Below are 10,044 nucleotides of genomic sequence, written 5' to 3' on the forward strand. Positions count from 1 at the left end.
ACACACTGGATTTCAGCTAAAATGCAAGAACTTAGTTTATCCACAGTAGCACTTCCCAACCTCAGCAAGTTCTCCTTCCTCAACAATTTGATACCCTCTAAGCACTGGGAGATATTTAATAATAATTATTAGTTTTATAAGTTTTTAAGTTTATTATTAGTTTTATTAGTTTATTATTAGTTTAATAAGGTTTATAAAGTTAAAATCATGAGTGCTTCTGGTTTACTGTCTTACAGTTGAAACTGGTAGATTTGAAAGACTAAGAAATCTGCAAGTGAACTCACTGATGTAATTTTTTTTTATTTTTTTTTTAACAACAGTTAAGAATGAATGTGTTTTACACTTCCTGAATTTCAGCAGCTATGGCAGTAGTGTAAGAACAATGAATTGTTAACTTCCTAGTTAGGTCACTCCGTAAAACAATATCAGTACCATTCAGTTTAGGAAGACATGAATCAATCATTATACTTTGGGTCGATATTTTTGGCACAGAAATTTTCTGTAAGAGCACACCTACTGAATTCACAACTTAAAAACCAACATCTTTCTTGCCAAGACATGACAAAATCTTGTACACAAACACTCAAACTCTTTTCCTTCTATTAATCCTTACCATGACCTTAATCAGAAAGCAAACAAGAAATATCAACTCTTCTTTCCTAACATGATTGTTACTAGAGTTCAATAATAGGACAAGATCTAGCCTAGATTCTTCTCTCTTCATATACATATTGCTATTATTTGACTTCAGTATCAAGCAGAATTAGAAATTAGAATTAGAAAACCCCAGTAGTTTTAGCTCTTTCTAAAACTCAAATTCTCTCAGACAAACATCAACAATCCTCCACAAGAAGCCTACTCCAATCATGGATGCACTGTTGTATGAGATGACCTGTATCCCAATCACAAGGTTATTATTGGCTTTGTTAAGGCCCAGGCAAGACCAGGAAAAAAACCCACCAAGACTCTGGCTGGCTTTTTAAAATTAATTTGTTCAAAGATTCTGAAGAGCGAAGTTGCACTACACTAAGCTTCAAAATATCCTAGTAAAATTATCACAGAATGGTTCAAGTCGGAAGGGACCCCCCAGTTGGAGGGCATCTGGTCCAACCCCCCACTCAAGCAGAATCACCTGAAACAGGTTTTCCTGTTTTTCTGGATCACATCCAGAAAGCTTTTGAGTATCTCCAAGGAGGGAGACTCCATCTTCTCTGGGCAACCTGTGCCAGTGCTCAGTCACCCTCCCAGTGAAGAAAAAACTTTCTGATGTTTAGATGGAACCTCCCCAATTTCAATGGGCATTGTCTCTGCTCCTAGCACATATATTAAGAGGTGACAAAGCCATTATCAGAATGTTATCTTTTAAGGAAACTGAACATGGCTATTCTGAGTGATTCATCTAACCCAATTTAACAGTAGCAGCAAGTAAGATGGAGTTCTGACAAGTTCCCAGGGTAGACCATAGAGTCCTATTAATTACTCTTATTAGCAAAAAAAAAAAATAAAATAGGCAGAAGCCATCTCTTCAGGCACAGTCTTAACACCTTTTCCTTATTTTTTTTTCTTTATTCCAGTATTGCTTTTTTAATAAGCAAATACCTTCAATCTTTCAACAAAAATGCTGTCAGTTCCAAATAACATGATGCATTCTAGGTGGCCTGCCTTCTTTGGAGGTGGTGAAGTCATTGCTAAAAGGATGGACCTGCTACCTAAATGGCTGCACATCTCCCATGAACTAAGAGTTCACGTGTCTCTATGCTGCACAGACACAGATACATCCAGGTGAGGGGGGAAACCCCACACAGCTACCAAACTGCAGAAAGGCATCTCTCAGCAAGTACCAGCCTGCCTTCCTTTGGCAAGCAGCCAGGTACCAGGGAGTGAACCTGAGAAAGGCACCACGAACTCCTAACCACAGTCATCTTGAGCTAGCAGAGACTGAGTAGCCCACATCCTTTGGAGCTCACTTCATCTGCTCCCAAATACACAGACCATAATCTCTCGCCTTCAGGATCGCTGTTGCTACTGCTGATTTACACATTGTTATTTTAAATCAGTCGAGCGCTACCACAGAAGATTAACAGACACTTGCTGTTTCTTTTTTTAAGGTATATGAGACTGTCAGTGACTGAATCGCGTTCACAGTGAAACTTCCTCCCTTCCTCCCATCATAAATTGCACTTAAATTCAGATTTTATGCTACCAAAGCTTCGTGTAGGGAATCTCAGCACTCGTATTTGTCACAAGCAAGAGATATTGAAAAGTAATAGAATCATTCACTCTCCTTCAGAGCATAGTATTTTATCAGACTATTAAACAAACTTCTTTTCTAGCAGCACAGTTACAGCCAATGTAGTCTCAGTTGCCAGAATGAGCAAGATCCATTCCACATCATATTCAGGGCAGATGCCATGGTTATGCCTCACAGCCTGAGGTGGCACTAGAACCTTTTTGACAGTAACACTTAGCATGACTGGTCTCAAAGTCATATGTTGTCACTGCAGACAGGACAGAAAAAGTTCTGTAAAAATAAGAATTGTGTGTTTCACTTCGGCAACTATGAGCATGAAGTAACTCCATCCCTCCTCAAGGCTATTTTTCTAGGCCCACTGACAAAGCAATTATCTTGGAAAAGAGAGAGACATTGCAATAAAATGTTTTTAACATGTGTGACTGGCAAGATGGAAAAAAGTAGTACCAGAGACCTATATCCTACTCTTCTCACATGAAAACTTGAAGGGCAGGACTTAACCTTCTGTAACTAGCAGAATTAACAGAGACACAGATGGGCTTGTGCACTGAGAAGGATAAAGTCTCCTGCACACATGGTTCTTTTGCTGATTGCCAGGCTGTTCAGAAATTGTCTCTTCAGGGGTTTCAGCTACTCTCTGGGCAGAGTAGACACGGGAGGCAAATGGAGAATATGCACACAGCTGCTCCTTATCAGAGCCATTAACACCAGGAGCTTCATTCCTTTTCATCAACAACTACATGAAAGTGGAACAGACTAAAACTGGAACAGTAAAAATGTGTTCACTGTGACTAGGAAAAGCCTCCAGAATGATGAGAATAAGAGGCATCAGATGAGAGAGAGGTGACCTAAAAGTGACCTAAGTGACTGGCACAAGACATAGGAGATTACAGTCATGATAACAGACTCTGCAGTATCATCATGAGCAATAATAAAATAATTAGCTCCAAATAAGATGGGAGAAAAGTATGACTACATTCAGTAAAGGTAATATTTCAGATTTTTACCTTCATCAGAGGATACACAGAATGGCCAGAAAGCCCAACTTTTTTTTTTTTTTTGTTCTAAGTACAGCAATTACATACAATTGCTGAATGACAACTGTAGTACCACTTACCATGGTTTTGCTGAGATTTTTTTTCAGGTTTAAATTCAACCAGCATACAGACAGAACATGAGGATGACTTAAAAAGTTCCTAATGTGCAAAGATGAATCAAAAGAAAAATGTCTTTAAATCTCAATCTATGCATTACATTGGACAGCAGAGGGAGGTTTGTTTACACACTCATGTTAATATAATTGCCAAAGAAAATGTTCAGAAGGAAATAATTAAGTGTTGACATGGCAGCAGCTGTGTTTGCTAAACTAAACATGATTCAGGTATCAAAACCTCATAACTTAAAGACTACAGAGGAAATGTTCAGTTCAGGTACTTGGAGTTTAACAACTGGACTTGAAAATGACAAATCTAAAAACACAGATATATACACACACCTCATGGCTAGACAAGGAATGCAGAGCTTGCCTAGTATGCTTTTCAGTGACTTCAAAGGACCAGTCTTCACAGTAGAAACAGTTACAATATCGATAGAGACACATAAAACATTCTATCTGCAGCCTTCCCCCTGTGACCTACCAGATGCTATGAGGCAGCCACTATCTTTATGTCAGGATGTCTGTCTCACAGCCAGATGTACAATTATTTAGTTCAGAGATATCTCTAAGAGCTAGATGCACATAGCAACTCTCAATGTGCTAGTTCAGCTTAGGGCTTAGTGGTCAGTGAAAGTCAGTTCTCTCTCTCATTTGTTCCTCCTGTTGCACATAACAGGGATTCCTGTCAAGTCTTGCTTATCAGTACGTATTTTCCACAATTCGAAAGGCATGTCTAGAACAGCCTGCATTCAAAGACTGAGAACCATTAGCAAATAGCAAACAGACATTTTTTGCTGTTTGCTCAGCACCTGCCAGATTGAAAGCAGCTCAACTCTATTTCTTTTCTTTCATGGGTAACATCATGGAGTGCCCAGACACTGAAATAGGATTAGGCCCTGCTGTGCTCAGTGCCACACACCAACACGTGACTTCTATCCTAAGGAGCTTGCACTGAGTCAGGCACACCAGACAGGCAGGACAGGAGAGACTGAGCTGCAATGGCCAAGTACACTTCTCAGTTTCAGCTACCATTCCTAGAGTCCTCACTGCTTTTAACAGAAGGCAGGTACCAGACTTGGCATTGAATTTGTATTTTAGAAAAAAAAGCAAAACCAAACCCCCCGAAAAAACAAGCAAACCCAGCAGCCACAACAGCTCTGATCATTTAATAATTATCTCAGTTGCAACAGCTGAACACAGAAAATCAGAAAGAATTTGTTCAAGTTCTCCATTTTCTTCCCCAGCTGAAGCTGCCCTCAACTTCACTTTTAAAGGTTTCAAGTGACTTGTAACAACATGCATGAGCTTCATGCTGACAGAGTTCCAAAACCCCAGTGCTGTTCATTCATGTCATAGCTTCATATATAATAGAATTTATTTCTGAAGACATACCCTGTGTGAAAGCCACAAGCATCTTCAAGAACTTTGCACGAGTAACAAGCTAAAACAGATTGAAAGAAGGAGTTACAGATATCCTGCCTCCCAGGGTGAGACCCAGAGCTGTGCTTTTCTTAGCTATTATGCCTACACCTTTACTTAGGCTATCATAGTCATTAGCATCAACACCCACATCACTCAACCTTGAAGGCAGACAGAAAACCTCCCTCTAAGGTAATCAGAAATTAACATGGAGAAGATACATTTTATGTTAGCAGGATAAAGACAAGTACCACAACAGGACAGAATGTTAAAATACACAAAACCTCCTTGTCCTTCAGATAAATGAGAAACTTTAGCAATGAAATATGTACTTCAAGGCATAGTATTCAAGGGCATAGCACAAGTGACAGCTGCAGGAGCCTAAAGTATCTGCCCCCCAAAGTATAATGTTTGAACATAATCACTAATGCAGAAGACAGACATGCAAATCCAGCATCTCAAAGAGCAGAGCAGGGTAAATTTGGTAACATATTAGTCCCGGTCCAGAGAGTTGTTTGTCAGATCTCAGTGTATCTGCATCCTATTATCTGAAACTTGATACAGAAAAAGAGCAATTAGATTCACCTAGAAGTTTCTTTGGTACCTTAGTAGCAGTGTATCACAGTATCCATACCCAAGTCTTTTACCAGCAAAACTTTGCTACTTTGGTAAGTCAAATCTTAACTGTACTAAAGTAGATTAAATTTAATGAGATCAAAATATGCTGCTACAGATACTACACTGCTTCTGACGTGTAAAAGTACCTCATGCACAGTAACATACTCACTCTGCTGCCTCGTTCATCACTGCATGGTTTTGAAATACACTTTGCAGCAAATCCAACTTAAACCTAAAGCATATCAGCACCTTAGATATGAATTAACTTTTCTACAGAGAGCCTTTTTTCATTTAGTAGCTAAGAGCACCATTTGTAGAAACTGAAAACTCAGTTTTGCAATTAGAAACCATAAGGTCTGGGAAATGCCACAATTGACTCTATTTTCTCCTCAGTATGTAACAAGACCTAGAGAATGCAACAAATGCAGGAATTTAGCTGACATGCATGTGTTTATAATAAATGTGGTTTGAACAAGACCCAATTTCTTACAACAATGTACACACATCTACTTAAAAAATCCAAATAAGGTTTTGAGTAAAATACAGAATATTTACATTTGCAACAGTGAGTTAGCCACACATAGAGTGTTGCAACAGGCAGACTCCAGCTGAGTCTTACCATCACTTCCTGTCCTTGGTGAACACACTAATAATTTCAGCACAACCACAAGTGTTCAGTGCACACACAGAGAGCATCTCCAACATCTAAAAGTCCCCTGTCACCTTTCTTGCATGCAAACCCAGATAGTATATAAAATTATAAAAGAGAGGACACAAATGGGCCTAGTGCAATGTGTGGGGAAGGCAATATAAGAGCAAAGAGAAAGACAGTCGAGACTTGTGAATGCTGTTGCTTTGAAAATGGATAGGAGCCACAATGGAAAACTAGTTAGCTTAATCTATTGGGAGTACAGACTGGGAAGTAATATTTAAAGATATCTTTTAAAAAAAACATTTTAAACAATAACAAAACAAAGCTCATGGAAATTAAAACTGTCGCTACGCACGGCTTTATATAAAATGTTCATGAAAACACATGCTTTAAATACCCAAACCGGATTTACAAGCTGTGTTGAAATTAAGTAGAGTGAGACACTCTGAACTCTATGAGTGAAACACTCTGAACTCTATGATTAATCGATGAAAGTCAAGGGATGAAGCAACTGTTCCCTTTGTCCCTTCTCATGAAAACAGAGACAGAAGAACATTGTTATCATCATTAGCGGCCCAAGACAAAAATATAAGGCAGAAAATTACCTTATGTTTATTAAACGCCCTTTCCTTCAGCTCTTCTAGATATTCTACTAGTAAAAAAAAACCCACCACTCTCATCGAAGAGTACTTCACTGTCACTGAACTTCACACCAAACAGTTTTCAAATAATGGACTATTTAAAAGCTCATATTGCTTAATTGGTCCTCGAACGGAAATTAAATCAACCTGGAAACAATCTGGATTTAATTAACCTATTTAAGATAGAGGCAAGAAATAAAAATAATAAAATAATAAAATATATAATATAATAAAATTATAAATAAATAATAAAATAATAATTTTTTAAATTCGATACTTTATATGAGCGCAGAGAGACATAGATTGAGCACAGATCGATAGGTTTGCAAACACGCCCAAGATTTCTGAAGTTCCATTTGACAGCCAGCCGGCTGCCGGGCGACTCCCCGGAGCCCGCAGCCGCGGGGAGAGCTGCTCCAGCCCACCCCCGGGCCAGCGGCTGCCCGCTGCGTCCCAGCTCACCTGGAATTCGCTCCGTCCCGGCGCCACATGGAGAGCACGGGCACTCAAACAAACCCCTCAGCAGCACCTCTCCGGAGCAGGGAAGGTGGCTAAGTTGGCTGTCGCTCCAGAACAGCCGCGTGGGGCTGTGACAGCGCGGCCGGGGAGCCCGAGGGCCGCAGGAGGAGGCTGGAGGTGGCTCGGCGGGGCAGGGGGGATAAGGCGCGGCACCGGCAGCAGCCGCCCGCCCGCGCCCCGGCCGGCAGCCCTGGGCGCTCTCGCTGCCGCTCGGCCGAGAAAGGCGCTCTCTGGGCGCCAGAACACCACTTTTCTCATGTGCCGAGTTCGCCGGCTGCCGCCCCCGCCCCGCCTCGTCCCGCGGCGCTCCAGCGAGGGGAGCGGCCGCCGCCGCCAGCCCCGCCGGGCTGCGCCCCGTCCCGTCCCATCCGAACGGCGGACACCCACCTGAGCTCCGCACCTACGGCCCGCCGGGAGCCCCCGCCATGGCCCCCGGGCTGCGGCGCCCCACAGGCAGGAGGGAGGGAGGAAGGAGCCTGGCAGGAGCGACAGCAGCCGGCATGAAGAGCCGGTCCGGGCTGAGCGCTCAGCTCCGACTGCCGGGGAGCGCCCAGGAGCGGGACGGGCGGCGGGACCGCCGCGCTCGACTGACGGCCGCGCCGGGCAGGAGGAGCCTCGTCCGCCCCGCCCGGAGCTGCCGCCCGCCTTCCCGGGCGGCGGGGCGGGGGAAGGGGTGTTTCCATGACGTCACGGGCAGCGCCCCGGACAGGTGGGCAGCGGTCCCCGAGGGGACGCGGGGACAGGAGCCCCGAGCTAAGCCGGAGCTGAGCCCCCGAGCCCGCCTTAAGCATCCGGGGCAGGGCGGGCGCGGAGCTAATCCCGCAGCGGCCCTGAGGGAGCCTCGGGAGCGATGGATCCCTGAGCCGCCTGGTCCCGAGGGCGCGGCTTCCCCAGTGCGAGCGAGGGCTTGTCGGGGGATGGCCGCATCCACAGCAGCCTGCGGGCATCACTTCCCGCTCACGGGCAGCGCTTCCCGCGCCCGACCTCGCCATCCGCCTCGGGAAGAGCTCCTCCGTGGAAGAACCACCCCTCCCCGCCTTCCCCCACCCCGCACCGGCATCCTAAAATTATCGCGTTCCTCTGTACCTTATTTAAAAATAAACAACTTGAATGACTAATTAGATCCAAGCCGTTAGAAGAGCGCTGGACGTCTTCCATGAACCCTGAGTGTGTACGCTAAATCTTTCAGAAATTGTTACGGCTTGCGAGGAGGTAGACGGGATGTGACCTGGCACACCATTCGCACTGTCTTTACTTATAAAGTGCGATTTAATCCACTCTTAGGAGAAACGGAGGAGGGCGGAAAGAACCACCCCGGTTTCTTTACTCAGACTCACATGCCCAAAACTGATCAGCTGCTTCTCAATTCCATTCAGAACTCGGTGCTTTTCTCGACTGGAGGGAAACAGAAACCTTTTTTTTCATGTATACCATTCATACAGCATTAAAAAAGAGCAGAAGCATTTGGAAGAGCAAGCTTAAGTGACATTCCAAAAGTTAGGAATGGTATTCACAGATTGGAACTTGAGGTAACATATAACCCAGGGGCAGAGTAATACATAGCATCTTGAACAAAATCTTGTAAGGGCGTGAGAAAGGCCACAGAGTATCACTTTTAGTAAGAACACTATCCATTGTAGGCTTCCCAAACCATCAGCAGCAGAGTGACCCAAACCCCCTGAAAGCTGCTTTCAGAGCTGGCCTGTGTGATGCTGCAGCAGAGAGGGCTTCTGATGCCTCTGCTGTTGACCGCAGCTATACAGCCTGATGATAGCTTAAGGAGGTGCTGCTAACACAGTGAAAGCTCAAGCAACGACTCTTTAGTCAGCATCAAGCATCAAAGCAACAAAAAAGTTGCATTGAAAAGCAACAAAAGTAGTTTTAGTTTTCCTTGTATTGTTTAATGTAGCTCCAAGTCACTGCTGTACGAGAATTCAGGCATTGCCAGAGGGTATATATCAGTCTGCAAACAAGTAGTTTAACAGTAACATGTAGCAATTCCTTGGGTTTCAGATTTTATAAAGGTTTGATTTTATAAATCCAGGTTTTAGGACAAAATTAACAACCCCTGTAATTTTAAAGAGCACAATTTTTGAACTAAAGGCACCAAACAGCCTACAGCATCAAATCAGTTAAGGAAAAATTAGACTCCTGGAGTATGTTGATGGTACACCTTTCTAGTGTTCCCATGATATAACAGCAGATTGTTAGGTAACAGCACGTTTCCCATGCATGTGTGGCCTGTTACAACTTCTTGAGACCAAACTCAGACCACCTCTTAGTTTAGAACTCAACCATGTGTCTCCCTGAAGACATACAACCTCCAAGCCCTGCAATAAATAAATTAAAAAAAAGACACAAACTGCAAAAATAAAATTCTCTTCCAGACCAAAATCTCCATCTTGAGTCCTGCTGTATAGATATTGCCTTATTTGAGATTCCTGAAATATTTAGGACTTCTATGGTTCCTGTATAAAAAAAAAAAAAAAAAAAGTGGACTGGGTGCATCCATGGGCGGTATTACATTATTTCACTGGAGTTACATCAGGAAGGAGTTTGATTTTATGGATTTAGGGCTTTGTTTCCTTTCCTTTTGTTCTTCACTTCTGTCAAAAAGAAAGAACAAAAAAATATTGGAGTGCTCTGTTTTTCTGTGCTAAAGGAAAGTTTAGAAATAAAGTACTAACCAGCCTTTTGAGAATAAGATCATTCTTTCTGTTAGAAAAGCATTACACAGAGAAATAGTGACAGTTTGTTAACTGAGATGGCAAAATACAATGTGGTAGTA

The 10,044-nt window shown here is 43.0% G+C and overlaps 1 protein-coding gene across 5 annotated transcripts in view; it reads right to left on the minus strand.

Moving 5' to 3' along the window:
- OSBPL3 (oxysterol binding protein like 3) overlaps positions 1-7,851 on the minus strand; it is an 85,093-nt gene extending 77,242 nt beyond the window's left edge. For all 5 annotated transcript variants that reach the window (XM_015619043.2, XM_015619046.2, XM_015619044.2 and 2 more), the window contains exon 1: positions 7,644-7,851. The gene's annotated coding sequence lies outside the window, so the exon portion shown is untranslated. The remainder of the gene's footprint in view (positions 1-7,643) is intronic.
- Positions 7,852-10,044: the final 2,193 nt, after the last annotated feature.

The sequence above is a fragment of the Parus major genome, chromosome 2 (assembly GCF_001522545.3).
Source record: "Parus major isolate Abel chromosome 2, Parus_major1.1, whole genome shotgun sequence".
Taxonomy (NCBI): Eukaryota; Metazoa; Chordata; class Aves; order Passeriformes; family Paridae; genus Parus; species Parus major.